Source organism: Fistularia commersonii, chromosome 31 (assembly GCF_037954325.1).
Source record: "Fistularia commersonii isolate RoL2024-O1a breed Wild chromosome 31, RoL_Fcom_v1.0, whole genome shotgun sequence".
NCBI classification, from domain to species: domain Eukaryota; kingdom Metazoa; phylum Chordata; class Actinopteri; order Syngnathiformes; family Fistulariidae; genus Fistularia; species Fistularia commersonii.
The window spans coordinates 1459115-1474730 of record NC_141314.1 but is presented as its reverse complement, the minus strand read 5'-3'; the positions used below and the strand labels follow the sequence as shown (position 1 = coordinate 1474730).

At 40.2% G+C, this 15616-nt stretch overlaps 1 long non-coding RNA gene across 1 annotated transcript; it reads left to right on the top strand.

Annotated features, from left to right (window-relative positions):
- Positions 1 to 7205: 7205 nt before the first annotated feature.
- On the top strand, positions 7206 to 14490 carry LOC147215569 (uncharacterized). Its single transcript, XR_015109235.1, has 2 exons — positions 7206 to 7310; positions 8684 to 14490. It is a non-coding gene; the product is annotated as an uncharacterized LOC147215569 (long non-coding RNA).
- The last annotated feature ends 1126 nt before the right edge of the window (positions 14491 to 15616 follow it).

Below are 15616 nucleotides of genomic sequence, written 5' to 3'. Positions count from 1 at the left end.
GCTACACTCTCACCTACAACTACTTTGCAGTCACTGATCTCTTTCAGTTTACCTCATCTATACAAGACATGTGAGTTACATATAGATCAATGGTAGAGCGCATGCTTTGCGTGTATGAGGTCCTGGACTCAATCCCAGGCATCTCCTCTGTAAGTTGCTTTGGATAAAAATATCTGCCAAATGACTGTAATTTAATGTACAACATGTAGTCTACCTGTGTGCTCCTACCTCCGAAAACATCACTACAGCCATTTTGCAAGATCTGCCACCATCTGTCCCTCTGTGTTCCTATCCTATATACCAAATCTGCTCATCACATCTTCATCCCCTCTATTGCCTGCACCAACACGTAAGTTGAAGTCTGCACCAATTACCACTCTCATCTCTGGGGATATTCTATACCACTTTATCTAGCTCATTCCAGAACTTCTCCCTCTCCTCATAATCATGTCGCACCCGCTCAGCATAGCCACTAACAACATTGTGCATCACACCTTGTTTCCAGTATCAGACTCATAAGTCTATCTGACATTTTTTTCACCTCCAGAACATTCCTAACAAACTCCTCCTTTAAGATAACACCTACTCAATTTCTCTTCCTGTCAGTACCATGATAGTGCAACTTAAAGCCTGCTCCTAAGCTTCTTGCCTTACTACCTTTCTGCCTGGTCTCCTGGACGCACACTTTCCTTCTCTGCATCATGTTGACCAACTCTCTCCCTTTTCCTGTCATAGTCCCAATCTTCAAAGTCCCAACTCTCAGTCCCAGACTCTTGCCTTTCCTCTTCTCTCTCTGCTTCCGAACACGCCTTCCTCTTCTCCTTCTTTGACCTACAGTAGCCCAGTTTCCGTCGGTTCCCTGTAGGTCATCGGTACCAATGGCGGTCATTGTTAACCTGGACTTCAACCAATCCTGTATGATCTGGTTATTGGGTTTGATTTGCATGTTTGGTTTTGGCAAAAGTTTTACACTGGATGCCCTTCCTGACACAACCCTCTCCACTGATCCGGGCTAGGGATTGGCTCAGGGAGACACCGACCTGTGGTGCCCAGAGGCTGCATTTTATTGATTGTGGAGTTATGTCTCATTTTTATTTGACTTTTTTTTTATATATTTATATTAATTTTATGTATTTTTATAGATGTTTATCTGGTCAAGGTTGCTGTGCTAACCCTTGTGCCCTCCAATTACCCCTCAGGACAAATAAACTTTCTCTAATTCTGATTCTGATTATCGGACTGAAATAGCAAAATACCTGGTGAAAACATTGCAAAGTGAAAAAAATAAAAAATTAATAAAAACAAATCTACTTGTAGTTGCAGCTGTAATCTTTTCAAAATCTTTAGATGTGAGACGCACAGTCGTTGTAAGAATCTCAGCCTCAGCCTAGTCTCTGTAGTAAGACTACGCTAACACTTAAGACTCTTAAAAAAAGAAGTCCTCCGATACAGTTAAAAGTTTTTACATGTCTTTTCAAAATCTTTAGTCTTTAGTCATAGATGTAAGCCCAGCATTAGGGTATGACACAATATGACAACTGACACTGACTTTGTTACAGTGTCAGGCATCAATTTACCTCAGTCTTCATGCAAACAAGTTTTAAAGTGAATAAAAGGGCAGGGTGCTGGTGCTGACCATCTTCTGTATTGTGTGTGTTAATCCTTTTTTGATTTGTGCAAAATTAAATTTTACATTTTTCAGTGTTTTCACCCAAAATACTTTGTAAAGGTGGCCTTATGGTAATAGCATTACAACTACATACTAACAAATTAACTTTGATACAGTATCTGGATTCATTTAGCCTCAGTTTTTCCCCAAAAATGTTTTAAGTCGCCAACAGGCTGGGGCGTCGGTTCCCATCATGCTCTGTATCTTGTATTTTTGTAACATGTGCTGGATAAGATTTTACATTCCCTTGCTGGACCATATATGATGTATGTCACCTAACTCCTGTGCGGCTGCCACTCTTTATGATCTTTTGTCATCTTTGGTCAAAGTCACATGGCATCCAGTGCCTCTCCAAAACCCTTGATATTTTTTAATTAGTCAGACCAAGATACATCTACAAGATACATCTCTGTCACAATAAAGGAGCAGGCCTTCTAAACCCAACAGCATTTCCAATTTTATACCTCAAAGTGTTGCTCAATGCCTCTCTCATTGGTCCCACATTTGAAGAACCTGCAGAGGTCTCAGTCTCAAAGCAGAAAGTCTGTGTTTACGAACTTCTTGCAGTTCACCGTTATTCAAATCCATATGAGGGAAAAGAGCGCTAAGGCTCACTCTGGGAGATTTATCCGATGGCGAATCACTGTGCACTTTGTGTAGGTGCATGTGTGTGTGTGTGTGTGTGTGTGTCTGTGTGTGTGTATGTGTGTCCATGCTTGGTTGCCATTGCTAATAGCCTGGTGCTGTCAGCTACTGTAAACAGTGTACATCTCCAAACATTGCCTTATTAAGACACACAGACAGAGGCGCTGCTTCGTCCGTCTTCTTCTCATACTCACATCTTTGACTTTAACAAGGGAAATGTCTTTATCCGTCACAAAAATGTAAACCATAAGCACCATGTTTTACTTCCTACTTGATGTCAGACAGTAATCATTTTTCATCTGTAGTCCAAGCTTTGACTGAAACACTTCACAATATGATCGCATTATACGTAATAACCAATCATATTCTTTCCTCTGTCAAAAGGACCATTCACTTCTTGCTGATGATATAAGTGCATTTAATTTTTTTGAAAACCTTGCTTAAAATATGTACATGTTATTAAAAATCATTTTCAAAATTTTCTATTACTATTATTAATATTTCTATGACTTACATCAGATTTTAAAACATAACATATTTTTTATAGATCTAATTTGTATAAGTGTATGTATTGTATGAGTTTTATTCCTTAATTTTTTTAAGCGTTTAATCTCCTGTCCTGCTCTATGTAAGCCTCCCCCCTGTTTTTTCAGCTGTGTGTGCATGTACTATAAGTACTTTTTCTCATTAGAAAAGGGGGAAATCATTGAAAGTTTTTAAAATAAACATTTAAAAATAGGGGTGACACGCTTGATAACCACCAGAATGCAGAAACTGGTGACTTGGATATTAAATATTTTTTTGCCAAGACTTTTTCGCAAGAATAGTTTTATTGCCCACCCAAAAACAACAATCCACATATATTTTTTTTCTCGGGTTGTTAAAATGTGACCTTTTATAGCACTCCCTGCCCATATTAGGAATCTCCACTCACATTTGGCTCAGCCTGATCAGAGCCAAGACATTCCTGTCATATTTGAGAGAAAAAAAAACGAATTAATTGATTTTTAATACATGAACTATACTGCACAATCTAATTTTATCAAGGTTGGTGATGAATGGTGGGTTTGTTGCATTGACAAACTTCTGAAATTCATAACACATTCTGAACACTTTGGTACATTATCTTACGTGTATACGGTGCAATGTTCACCCTTTCTGCCCTTTGAAAACTAAAACATTTGTGGATTTTGTGTTCTATGACATTTGTGATGCACTGTGGTATTGCCCAGGAGTAGCTGAAAATGAATAGTGACATCATTCCAACAATATTTTAATTGATTTTGAGATGCGATTAATGGTGGAATCAGTTGATCCTTTGAAGAAGCTGTATTTTTCTATTTATTCTATTTATTTTGGTGTAGTGACAGACAAGGGACAGCCAATAAGCAGGTACTAGATGAGGTTAGTTGCATCATTTCCAATGGTAATTGCAGTCCTGCAGTTTCAACTGTTCAATTTCATATTTGGCGCCAATTCACAACACAGTCATCTTTTAACACATTACCCATGTAGTGCAGGTCCAAACCACATTCGTTGAAATGATGTACAGAAACTCAATGAGCAAGTGCTTGGCAACAGCGGCAAGGTAACAACTGCCTTTTACTGATGCAGAAGGCTTGGATTTAGGGCTCTATAGGCAAGGAGAAGAATGCATTGAGATGTCACAAGATGCACTATCACTTTCAGAGTGACAGGAGGAACCTCCAGCTTCCTCTTGGTATTTAGACACGTCAGGTTTACCCCACAGCACATTTTTGAATACATCTTAAATTGATGTGGATTTAGAGAACACTCACTTATTACCGATTAATAACATATTGAGACGAGCTGGGGTTTTGCGATGTGACAAAATGGAGGATGGTTTGCTCGTGGGATATTGTTCTTCAGAAGATGGTATTTAATTTAACCATCTTCAAGGGGGGCATTTCACAATGCCAATAATCATTTGCCTCCCAGGTAGCCTCATTAGGTTAGATGGATCCTTGTGGCCAGCATACAGCCTCACCCTCGGTTTGCTTTAAGGGTCAGCACGGGACCAGCCTGTCCCTATGCAGGATCACCACGCAGTTACCTGACTCTGTATGCAACATCTGCCAGTTTCCCTGGGACAGTACCAGGCTCAACCCAGTAGCTAATTCGTTTCTTCTACAGGCTTTCAATCCACACCTGTGCCCCAGAAGCCAGATCCTCTCCATGAACCAGAATGTTGATGCCCTGACATCCATTGTCCCGCAGCCATCCTGGCCAGAAGAACTTGGTTCAAAGCTGTCTGAGGGTCTTGGTTGACCTGCCCCCACCGAGCCATGATTACTTGAAGTACATGGGGTCGCAGCTTGTGGAGTACCAGGAGCTGGAGGCAAGTTTGGTTCAGGCCCTCCATGAGCCACAATCTTGGCCCACTGCAAGTAGAGAGCCTTAAGTCTCTGTGTCTGGCATTGAGTCCCTTGATCATGTGGGGGGCCTGACCGGCTTCCACCCATCTCCATACATGGTTATGGAGAGCTGGGTCGTAGACCTGGTTGCACCAGAACTGTTCAGGATTGATGCTCCCATTTATGGGAATTATGGATGGGACCTGGGGATCACTCATACTGCTGTGTGAAGGGCCATCACCTGCCAGGGCTCTTTCGAAAACAATTTTTAATTCAACCACCAACAAAACAGAGACAACCCAAGGGTTCCATCTCAAAATACCAACAGTTACACAAAGTGCGCACCCCCTGTTATGACAGGTTAGTGTAATACATCAACAACAGCATTGTGTAACTAATCATACAATGGAGTTCTGTAATACAGAACCATGAGAGGTTCCCAAAGGTCATTGAAACTGCAAATGATTCTGGGGTTCTACTGGCCAGACTCCCCACCACACACTGAATTATTAATTAAAATACCTGTACTAATTTACTAATTAAGGAGTATAATGGCATTTAAGAGCAATTTTAAATGTGTGGTCATGAAAGACCGTGACAAGCAAGTATTTGTTCATCTAGCTGTCAAACACTATGAACAAAAAATGCTTACATGTTGGACAATGGTGTTAGAAAGTTATGTAGTTTCAAAAATGTTGTTTTTAAGAACTATAAAAATTATTTTTTGTGATTTCAAGCTGCCTACAGTCATGACTCAGCTAATCTCAGCTAATTAGCATTAGCCTCCTCCATACTCGAGTAGCTGGTCTGGAAAGGTTTTCCTCTTCTTTGGTTAAAAAAAAACTGTAAGACATAACCATGAGTCCAGAGAGTCACTCACTATTCTACTGTGTCTGTATCATACAAATATAGCCTGTGAGAGACGGATCGAGGGCCATGTGTCATTTTAGTTTGTTTAGTTGATCTTAAAATAACATTGGCCTGTTCATATGGTAGAAATAAAAGTCTCTGGTCCATTGTGCAAACGCTGGTGCACTCTCACAAGCAGTGATGCACTGAAACAAATCAGCAAGTTTTAAAACGTGTGCATCTTCTCACACACACACGCACATACACACACACACACACACACACACACACACACACACTCGGTGTGAAAAACACTCCATGTGGACTCTGGCAGAAAGTGAGGAAAACTTAATTGCTGATGTACACACACACTTTCTCACATACATACAGTACACACAGGGATGGACATTTGAACCCACATACAAACACTGATCCTAAAAGTAACACTGACACATAACAGATGCACATTTACACAGATGGACTCAGACACACACACTCACGTCAGGTATTTCAACATCATTTTTGCGTATTTTTTTTCTTATACTCTATTAGAATTTTGAAAATAATTTCAAGGAAAAAGTGATAAGTTCAAACTTGATAAGCTATTTCTCAATCACATTAGTCAAACAAAGAAAAATAAATATTATTGTCATGTAAGATTTGGATAAAAAAAACACTGGTGTAACCGTCTGGTCAATCTTTCCTAATATTAGCTGTTGTTCACAGGGGGTTGTTTTCATATTTAGGGACATTTCTGGCTTGCTGAAGACTTTATTACATTTTTTGATAAAAAAAATTATAAAATAAATCTACATGAATCCCATTACTTTAAAATTGGAGAATATTTTTTCAATGTTTTCAAGACTTTTTATTTGTAAACTTTCGGGGTGTCCCCATGATACACAGGTCACATCTTCTGAAAATTTTCAACAAATTGCAAAATCACAGCAGTCCCTGAATAGTTCAACTATTGCCATAAAGATATACCTTTAGATTTTATCTTTTTGTTTATAATGACTTATTTCTATGTGACCCTTTATGTGGAGGGCCAGGGAGTTGTTGAAGCTGAAGCGCAGCTAGTTCAGTGACCAATTCTTTACTATGAATTTTGTCAAAAACGCTCATTGTGAAGTGGCAGGTAACATTATTTTCTCTCCAGTGAACACAGAGAAACAGAAAGAAACAAAGCTTTGAAGTAACGATCCTCTCTCAAGCTCTAATAGCTTCCACATGCTCAGTTTGCATCCAGTCAGCTGCACAAAAAGTCCAAATTTAGAAGAAATATGAAAATTGTCAAACACTTTTTTTCCCCCAGTGAAAAACACATATCTCTGTCACCCCTCCCTCTCTCTCTCCCTCTTCACATTTCTTCTCTTCTTCCTTCCCCTCATTACATCCTCTTTGTTTCTCAGCTTCTGTCTTTTTCAAACACAACCCATTCCTCCTTCCTCCTTTTCCCACCCCCTACATCATCCCCCCTCCCTTCTCTACAGTCCCTCTGTCGTTTCCCAGACGGGCTACGCAGGTTGAGGCCTCGGGGGTCATCTGACATAAGCCAATCCATCACTGCGTAAGGAGGCATTCCCTGGCGCAAGCCCCGCCCCCCACCAAGGACCATACAAGGTAAGGGAGGAATGCCGGGTTTGGCATTCTATCTGCTTCATAAAGAGGACCCTCAGAAACCAGAGGGGGTCTCACACCGATGAGCACATTGCTGAGGGACGGACGTCAGGGTTTCTGCCAGAGTCTGTGGCCTGACCGGTAGCTTCAAGGTAGGAGAACAAACACCTCCTCAGGGTTCATGTGTATGTAGCTTTACCAAATGAAGCAGGACATTGCGATGCTGGCATCATGACGACTGCTCAAACTCTCAGATGAAGCGGGAGGGTCAGCGTTAATGGTTTCTCTGTGAGATGAGCAAATTCAGTGGGATGATGGAACTAGGGGTCGTCTCAAAGGGTCACCTCATTGGCTGATTGTTTTTTCTGATTGCCAGTGTTTAAGAAGCTCCCAAAGCTGAATTAAGCAAAGTAAGAAGGAAGCGACTCCTTGAGAATGCAACACATCAGCCACACTTGAAAATCAAAAGGAAAAGATGTGCAACTTTTAAGTGTCCTTGCTGTTTTATGTCTTTCTAGCCTGTGTTAGTGTGTATACCCATGCTTAAGAGTGTGCGTGTGCATGTGTGGGAGGGATGGTGCCTGTAGAAATTATTATGTAATGTGATGGACTACGATTGCTCTCCACACCAATGTTGTTTATACAAAAATGTAGGAAAAAAAAAAATGGGTTAAATATCAGCCAAGATCTTTTGCGCGGCTTCCACGGTAAAAAACTATTCGGGGGTGTTACGCACTGAGGTCCTAGGCGAACAGCAGCTTCCCTTGATATACTTTTGGACAGCGACTCTTCAAATTACACAACATTTGTTTGGGTGCAAAGAAAAGAAAAGAAAAGAAAAGAAAAGAAAAGAAAAGAAAAGAAAAGAAAAGAAAAGAAAAGAAAAGAAAAGAAAACCGAAATCTCAATCTCAATTATAGTCACTTGAGCAAAGTAAATAATGAAATAAGTAAATTATTAAATGAGCCAATCTGGTTTTGAAAAAAAATTGCAAAATGTGACTGGAGGTACGGAGGAAAACAACCTGCAAGAAAAATTCCCCAGTGGGAAAAAAAAATTAGATTGGCAGTTGAATCGTGTCTCTGAATGAGCTCCCTCCATTTGCCCCATGACTGAGGTACTTGGAGTTTCCATCATTTGCTTAATTTCAAGATTCCCATGTATTTGAAGTTGATAAAAAGTTAGACGTCCTGTTTTGTTAACAACTCATCCACCAAGTGAGTCCTCACGGATATGCTCTCGCAATGCTAAGGAAAGACTTGTCATAATTGTCGTGTTTCACATTCCCCTCAAGTCGTGATTTTTTTAATGTTATTCTATTTTCTAGTCATTGATCTGACACACTTTGACCTCTCACTTTTGAATAAAGTACTTATAAAGTAATAATACATAATTTTACCCTAACTAAGATTTTGAGCTTGGATTTTGCAGCAGATAAATAAGCAAAAAATGCTATATTCTGAATCATGGGTGTTACATAAATTTAGATAATATATGAGGTGGTTGTCGATGTGTTTCTCCTCAGAAATGACCCGTTTGATGGAGGAGGAGGCGCAGAAGACATAGTAAGATCAACACCCCGCCTATCTGCACACGCAAACACACACACACACACACACACACACACACACACACACACACACACACACAAATCTCACATTAATCATCTTTATCTGCTGCTTGTTAACTTCCATTCCCACAATTTCAGGTTTCCCTTCATCAGATTTTCAACTTCAAATCATCTAACCGGCCAGAATCAGTATCTGCCATAGTGCTAGTGAGTCCTTCCAAAATCAGGGGAGAAAAAAAGCAAAAAAAAACAAGATGTTTCCCTCTTGCTTTTATCAATCTTCAGACAAAAACATAAAAAAGAAGATTTGCAGTTGTCTGATTTTAATCTCCAATTGCAAACAGCATGACATAATAAAAGCCCCTTTTTTGATTGGGAAAAAGAAAGAACAGCAATTGATACTGCAATTGAACTGATTCTGCCTAGGATCACAACAAATTAAATGGTCATAAAGAATTTCTATTTTTTATTTTCTTGCATTCGACGCAAGGAGATCCAGGCAGTCCAAGTGTCATGTAGATGCTTCAGTAAGAAGTTGGTGCCTCAATATTGAAAAGTCAGTCATCGGATTGAACTTACATATTGTTTTAAAATCAAACCTTGACTTTTTAAAGTTTCCTTTTGTTTATCTTGAAGTGTGAAAAACACCATTCTTTTGTGTGTTTCGATTTTGCAGTTTCTATTGCAGTGCCTTGGCTATGTTAGCCTCTCCCTCCACCTTTTTACATCCACTGTGACTGGACCTGAGAAAATGCATGGAGCGATGAGAGGAAGTGGTTTATTTATTTACTCAGGAGTCAAAAGTCTGGAGGTCACTGGGTTAGCAAGACTTTCACATAACCTCCTTGGCTCTCTCTCTCTCTCTCTCTCTCTCTCTCTCTCTCTCTCTCTCTCTCTCTCTCATTCTCTCTCTCTCTCTTTCTCTCTCTCTCTCTCTCACACACACACACACTCACACACACGTGCACACCCACACACAAACACACAAACACACCCTTGCCTCTGTTCCCCCTCAGGACCCAGAACACCCTCATTCCCAGGGTCAATTTCACATGAGGAGGAGACGGTGGAGGCAAACGTAGCGAAATGAACACCCCACCGTCGGCCTGCTTGTAGAGGGTCGCTGCATGGATGTGCACGCAGTCAGCTGAGCTACGCACGCTTGTGATTATTCATAGGATCCCATAGATTCCGAGAGATGTCAACAGGAAGTCATTTATAGATGGAATTTTTTTTGCATAGTACCGTTGTTTATCAAGTACTTTTCACTTAATTTCACATAAATTATGTTAAGATGACGGAAATATTTATTTATTATCTCTATTTTTTTAATTGATCTATTTTTAACTTCTTCCTTTTTTAAATGTTCTTACCACAGCAAAGCATTAATGTTTGTGTGCAGTGCAAGTGTGTGTGTGTGTGTGTGTGTGTGTGTGTGTGTGCCCACGCTGGTGCGTGTGTGTGTGTGTGTGTGTGTGTGTGTGTGTGTGTGTGTGTGTGTGTGTGAGTGTGAGTGTGTGTGAACTGGATAGACAGCGAGAGATGAAGGGTCTTCCTGTGTGTGATTTTTTAGAACTGGGGTAAAAGAAAGAGGACCATATTTGGAAATGTTTGGCTCAAACAGAGGAGATGTGGTCCAACTGTTATCACAGCCTGTCTAAACATATACACGCACATGCACATGCACTTGCACACACGAGTGCATGTGCAAAGATTGCATTTACTGAAATTTATTGGAAGGTCTAGAGGTCCAGATATAAGGAAAATGGAAAACAATTAAAACATTTAATTACTCATTTCTAGTCCAAATGTGCCATTTCAGGTGCTATACGAAATGTATGACACACACACATACATGTATAGATACATAAGTAACTCATGAAAGAATAAATATAACAAATGCGGAACATAAATAGTTCATATTTTTGTTGCAGACTAATGACTGTGTGTGTCTGTATGTGTGCGTGTTTGTGTGCAGTGCAAGTGTGTGTGTGTGTGTGTGTGTGTGTGTGTGTGTGTGTGTGTGTGTGTGTGTGTGTGTTGTGTGTGTTTGTGTGTTATACATCCCGGAGTGGAAAGCAGGCTTGTAACTCTTCTGAGTGAAAGAATGAGGCCAGGATTAGAAAATAAAATACGACACAGTGTCCAGGTGCTTCCTGGGCTGTCGAGTCAAACACTGCTGCTTCTTGAGCATTTTTTGCTATTTTGATCGAATATCTGGTTTCATCGATGGGCTCATTTGACCAGACAGTTCTATTGCAGATGTAACGGCAGATGTGTTACAGATGTAACCACAGATGCGTTACAGGATTTTCGGCAGCAGGTCAATGGCAAATCACCAGTCTACAGTCTTCACAAATGTTCACTTAAAGACTTTTACTGCTGCATTTCTCAGTTGTTGATTTTTTTTTTTATTATTTTGATTTACAGGTTAATTTTCATGCGCTCCTTGTTCTTCAGTGTCAAAAAAAATCATTTTTTGTGACGTTTTCCACGTTGAACTTCCTTTATAGAAATCTTGCAATTCCTCCGGAATCCTTATATCGGTTGATCCCCCCACCCCACCCGCTCGTCGTTTTCCAATCAGCTGATACAAATATTTAGAAACACACTCCGGTTTATTTTAGCTTTTTACATTATGATGTTAAATTGATGTGTGGGCCCTGGAGACTCTGGGATGGGAAAGCCCTTGTCATGAGACCTCCTCTCAGAATGTCACAAATCCTCATTTAAAAGGGGGTTGGGGTGTTCAAAGTCCCCAACCATATGCAGATCGTGAGAACAGTTGTCCAGAGTGTGTGTGTGTGTGTGTGTGTGTGTGTGTGTGTGTGTGTGTGTGTGTGTGTGTGTGTGTGTGTGTGTGTGTGTGTGTGTGTGTGTGCGTGTGTGAGCGAGCAGGTCTTTCTTCTTAATATGGGCTTGAGGGCCACAGCAGAAGGAGACGCTGTGACTAGAAAAGGGAATGTGAGCAGCAGCTTGAAGGAGGGTAGTGTGTGGGGGATGACAAACTATCAGTAAGAGCGATCGCAGGCTGGAGGGGAATGTTTATGCAGTGCTGCGATCCCATTTTCCATGATCCTAAAAATAAAAAAAAAGCAGCACGGGCCTTATAAGGAGCGCCTGAAAGCTTCCAGGGCATTAAGTGGCGGGGGAGGGGGGGCGTGCTCCTCCAGTGTGTGTTTGTGTGTGTTTGTGTGTGTGTGCTTGTGTCAGAGCTGCGGCGGACGGGGAGTGTGTGTCAGAGGTCGGCGCCGGGTCATGAGAGCTCTATCACCCAGAAGACAACTCCAAATAAAAAAAAATACAGGTGTATCTCAAACATCGGTGATGGATCAGCTCCTCTTAGCACAGAGAGGGTAAGAGACATTCGAAGCATCGAGCCTTCACAAAATGACCAAAAATAAGAAATTCCTTCTGTTTGTGTCAGCCATCTTTCCGCCAGAAATATGTAGACTTATGTGTAGATACAGAAGCATCTCAATGCTTGTGTATGTACACATATATAGGCACAGAATATATGATGATGGATTACCATTTGGGTCCAATCAATGTAATCGAGCCCAATCTAGAAACGGGGCCTTTCTACATTAGTGGGTGATTATCTAAGTGCTGATTTTTTCCGTTTGTGTTACAGGCATCTTGTGTCTTATTTTGGACTGCGTAAAGACAGGATTAATTAGTTAAATAAAAAATTTTAAATAAATAACTTGCTACATTTATTAATACTTCATTAAAACCATGTAAGGGAGATCTGAATTAAAAAAAAGACATGCATTACATGCAAAATATTAATGCTCGCAACTGGAAAAGATTTTCTTCCAGATGTTGAAAGATGTTATGATCTTAGAGATTAGCTGGTCAGCCATTATGGCAGACATGTTTTCCAAATGACCTACCTAGGTCGATCTGACCTGGACATTGACGTGACCTCATATGGTATATGAGATGTACCTCTTACACGCTCACAATTGTCCCGTTGGAGTAGCAATTCTGTTTCAGAGTGTGATTTCAACCGACGACCGGATCGGTTAAAATTGCAACAGGCCAACACAAGAAGCCATGGAAAGCTTAGACGGCCACTTCACAGTCATTCTAATGGTGAGGCATCCCATCAATCACCATTTTTCCCCAAATAGGACTTCCTTTGCTAAAAACAAACAATTTTTAATGCTTCGATCCTGAAATCTTAATAAAGTGTAAATAAACTATCTACAGGAAGAAATGTAGCTCTGTGTCTCTTAACAATTTCTGTGTGTTTGTGTTTCAGAGGACAGAGATTAGCAGAGTGATGAGTATCACACACACACATGCACTCACAAACAACACAAAAAGTTGAAGCGTGTACATATTTGCACAGCTAACTACTAATGTGTGTGTGTGTGTAACATGAGAGGTAGCAGCACTAGTGGTACAGGAAGTTAGTATTATGTGGGTCCACTGGGGGTTAAAGCCATTTCCTGTTTACCCCACCCACTCAAAAATATTTGTCCAGCACTCTGTCTTGGCACACACACACACACACACACACAAACAACAGGTGTATGTACATATACATATACATATAGATATACATATACATATACATATACATGTATATACAAGTGTCTAATGTGCTTTGGACATGATAGTTTCCACTTAACATGAATGTTTCAATGAAATGAAAGAAAACATTCTGTAAAGCATTTGAATAAGGCATTTGTATGCCAGTGGAACATTCAGTTCTTTTAACCATCACATTGCGGGGGAGGGCCGGTGTTGACGTCTGGGGTCCAGACCCCAACTTCAGAGGAATCCCGAGTCTGGACGAAGGAAAGCTGTTGTTTAAAATAGAGACCCTGCCTGCAAGCCCGGGGTGCAGTGCTGCATCTCTGGTCAGTTGCTAGTCTGAGATGAAGCACTGTAGCTCGGGACGGAGGACACACACACACTCACACACGCTCACAAACACATACACACACACATACACACACACACACACACACACACACACACACACACACACACACACACACACACACACACACAACTCCTCAACATGGCCCTGGACCTGGATTTTTCCCTCTGCATCTCAACAAAGTGAAGGAGCAGAAAGAAAGCAGTCAAATCAAATACTTTTCGTTAAAAATTAGGTTTATATTTAATGTTTACTGATGCAATCCTTTTTTTGTTAATTCTATTATCCTGAGAGTAGGGAATGATCCATAAAACTTCAGTTAAGTGAAACATATGCATGCACACACTCATACACACCAACAAAATATCGGTAGTTGTTTGTTTATTTAGCATCACATTTAATGTCAAAATTATTTCCTTCAAATTAGTTTGAATTTTGTTTAATTTTCCTGCAACATTTCACACAATATTTAGGTCATTTTGAACCGCTTTGTTGCAGTTTAATCCTTTTGACATCATTTGTAAGGATCTAGACAATGCAAAGATGATGATTATGATGATGATGATGATGATGATTAAGTGCTTAATAGACAAAGATAACGGATTATGTTTCAGAATGAAGACCTGTGTCTCCTCTCTCCTGGGGTCCAGTTTTCCCAGGAATCCCTTGACCAATCAGACAGGGGGATTCCTGGAAATACTGTTCTTGGGGGCGGGGCTTGCCAGCACTATGTATTGCATTCTAATTTAGGTTGTGTAGATTGACACTTGAGTTATGGTTCTTCCTAGGAGGGTTTTGTCGGCCCAAGGTTCAAAGAGCTGAAATTTGAAGATTTGTAGGGAAATTAATAATAAAAATTTGCAACAAACGCTTCCTGGGAAATGTGATTTATTTGAATTCCCATCCTGATGTATATGGCCTGCACTATCAAGCTACGATATTTTTTTCTTTTATCACTTACTACAGATTAAATAAACCAATTTTGATTACTATCTTATAATTTTTTTTCAATGAATAAACGTGTTGATTTGAAAATAACATGGACAGGTGAGTTGAGTTAAAAAAGACATTAGGGAAATAATGAACAAGAAAATAGGAAATAGGCATGTTTGAAAGGTCAGGTTATTGCCATGGCAACAGGATGTCTTTTCCATTCGCATGATTATGAAAACTTTGTCTCGTAAAACTCTGAGTGGCCAAGACAATGACAATTGTTCAAGATTTATCTCACAGCAGCCGAGCATGTGACTGAAGCTTCTCCTACTGCTGATGCTCATGTTTCCATGGGGACACACCCACTGATCGCAGACAACAACTTATCACATTCACACGTGGAGAATTTTGATTGGCGGCGATCAAAGTTTGTGTCTGTCGTTACTCTTTCAGGCAAGGAAAAGGGTAAAACATGGCGAATAGATCAAGATATTTGTTGACATCACCAGGAAGTATCTGAGTGATGATGATGAAGAGTATGATAATGATACTCATCAGTTGTGCTGGAAACTGTGCCCCCAAGCCAACAGTGCACACATTCCATATGTTCAGATAAAATTACAGCAACTAGTCATGAGGCGAGTCTGCTTGGTGCCCTCTAGTTGTAGTCGTGAAGAAGTGCACCACGAAACAAAAGCTCCTGTGGGATCTACATAATAGAGGTTGTTTTGTTTATTTTTTTAGGTGATTATTCTGTTCTAAATTGCATTGATACCAATAATTTCGGGCCTAGCCCAACCAAAAATGACCTTAAACGAGTGGGAAACCACAAAATAAATTAGCGCAGGAAAGATGATGCACTAAATGTGAAACTTTACCAACCACTAATAAAATGTAAAAAAAAAAAAGTCAAAAAACGGACAAAAGTCACGGTTAGAAAACAAAACCTTCACTGTTACAATCTTTTTAAAAATACAAAAACCCAGAACTCACCAGGTCTGGCTTAAAACCCAATGTCTAATGAAAAGCAGAAGAAAATCACCTGAAACATATGGGTTTTT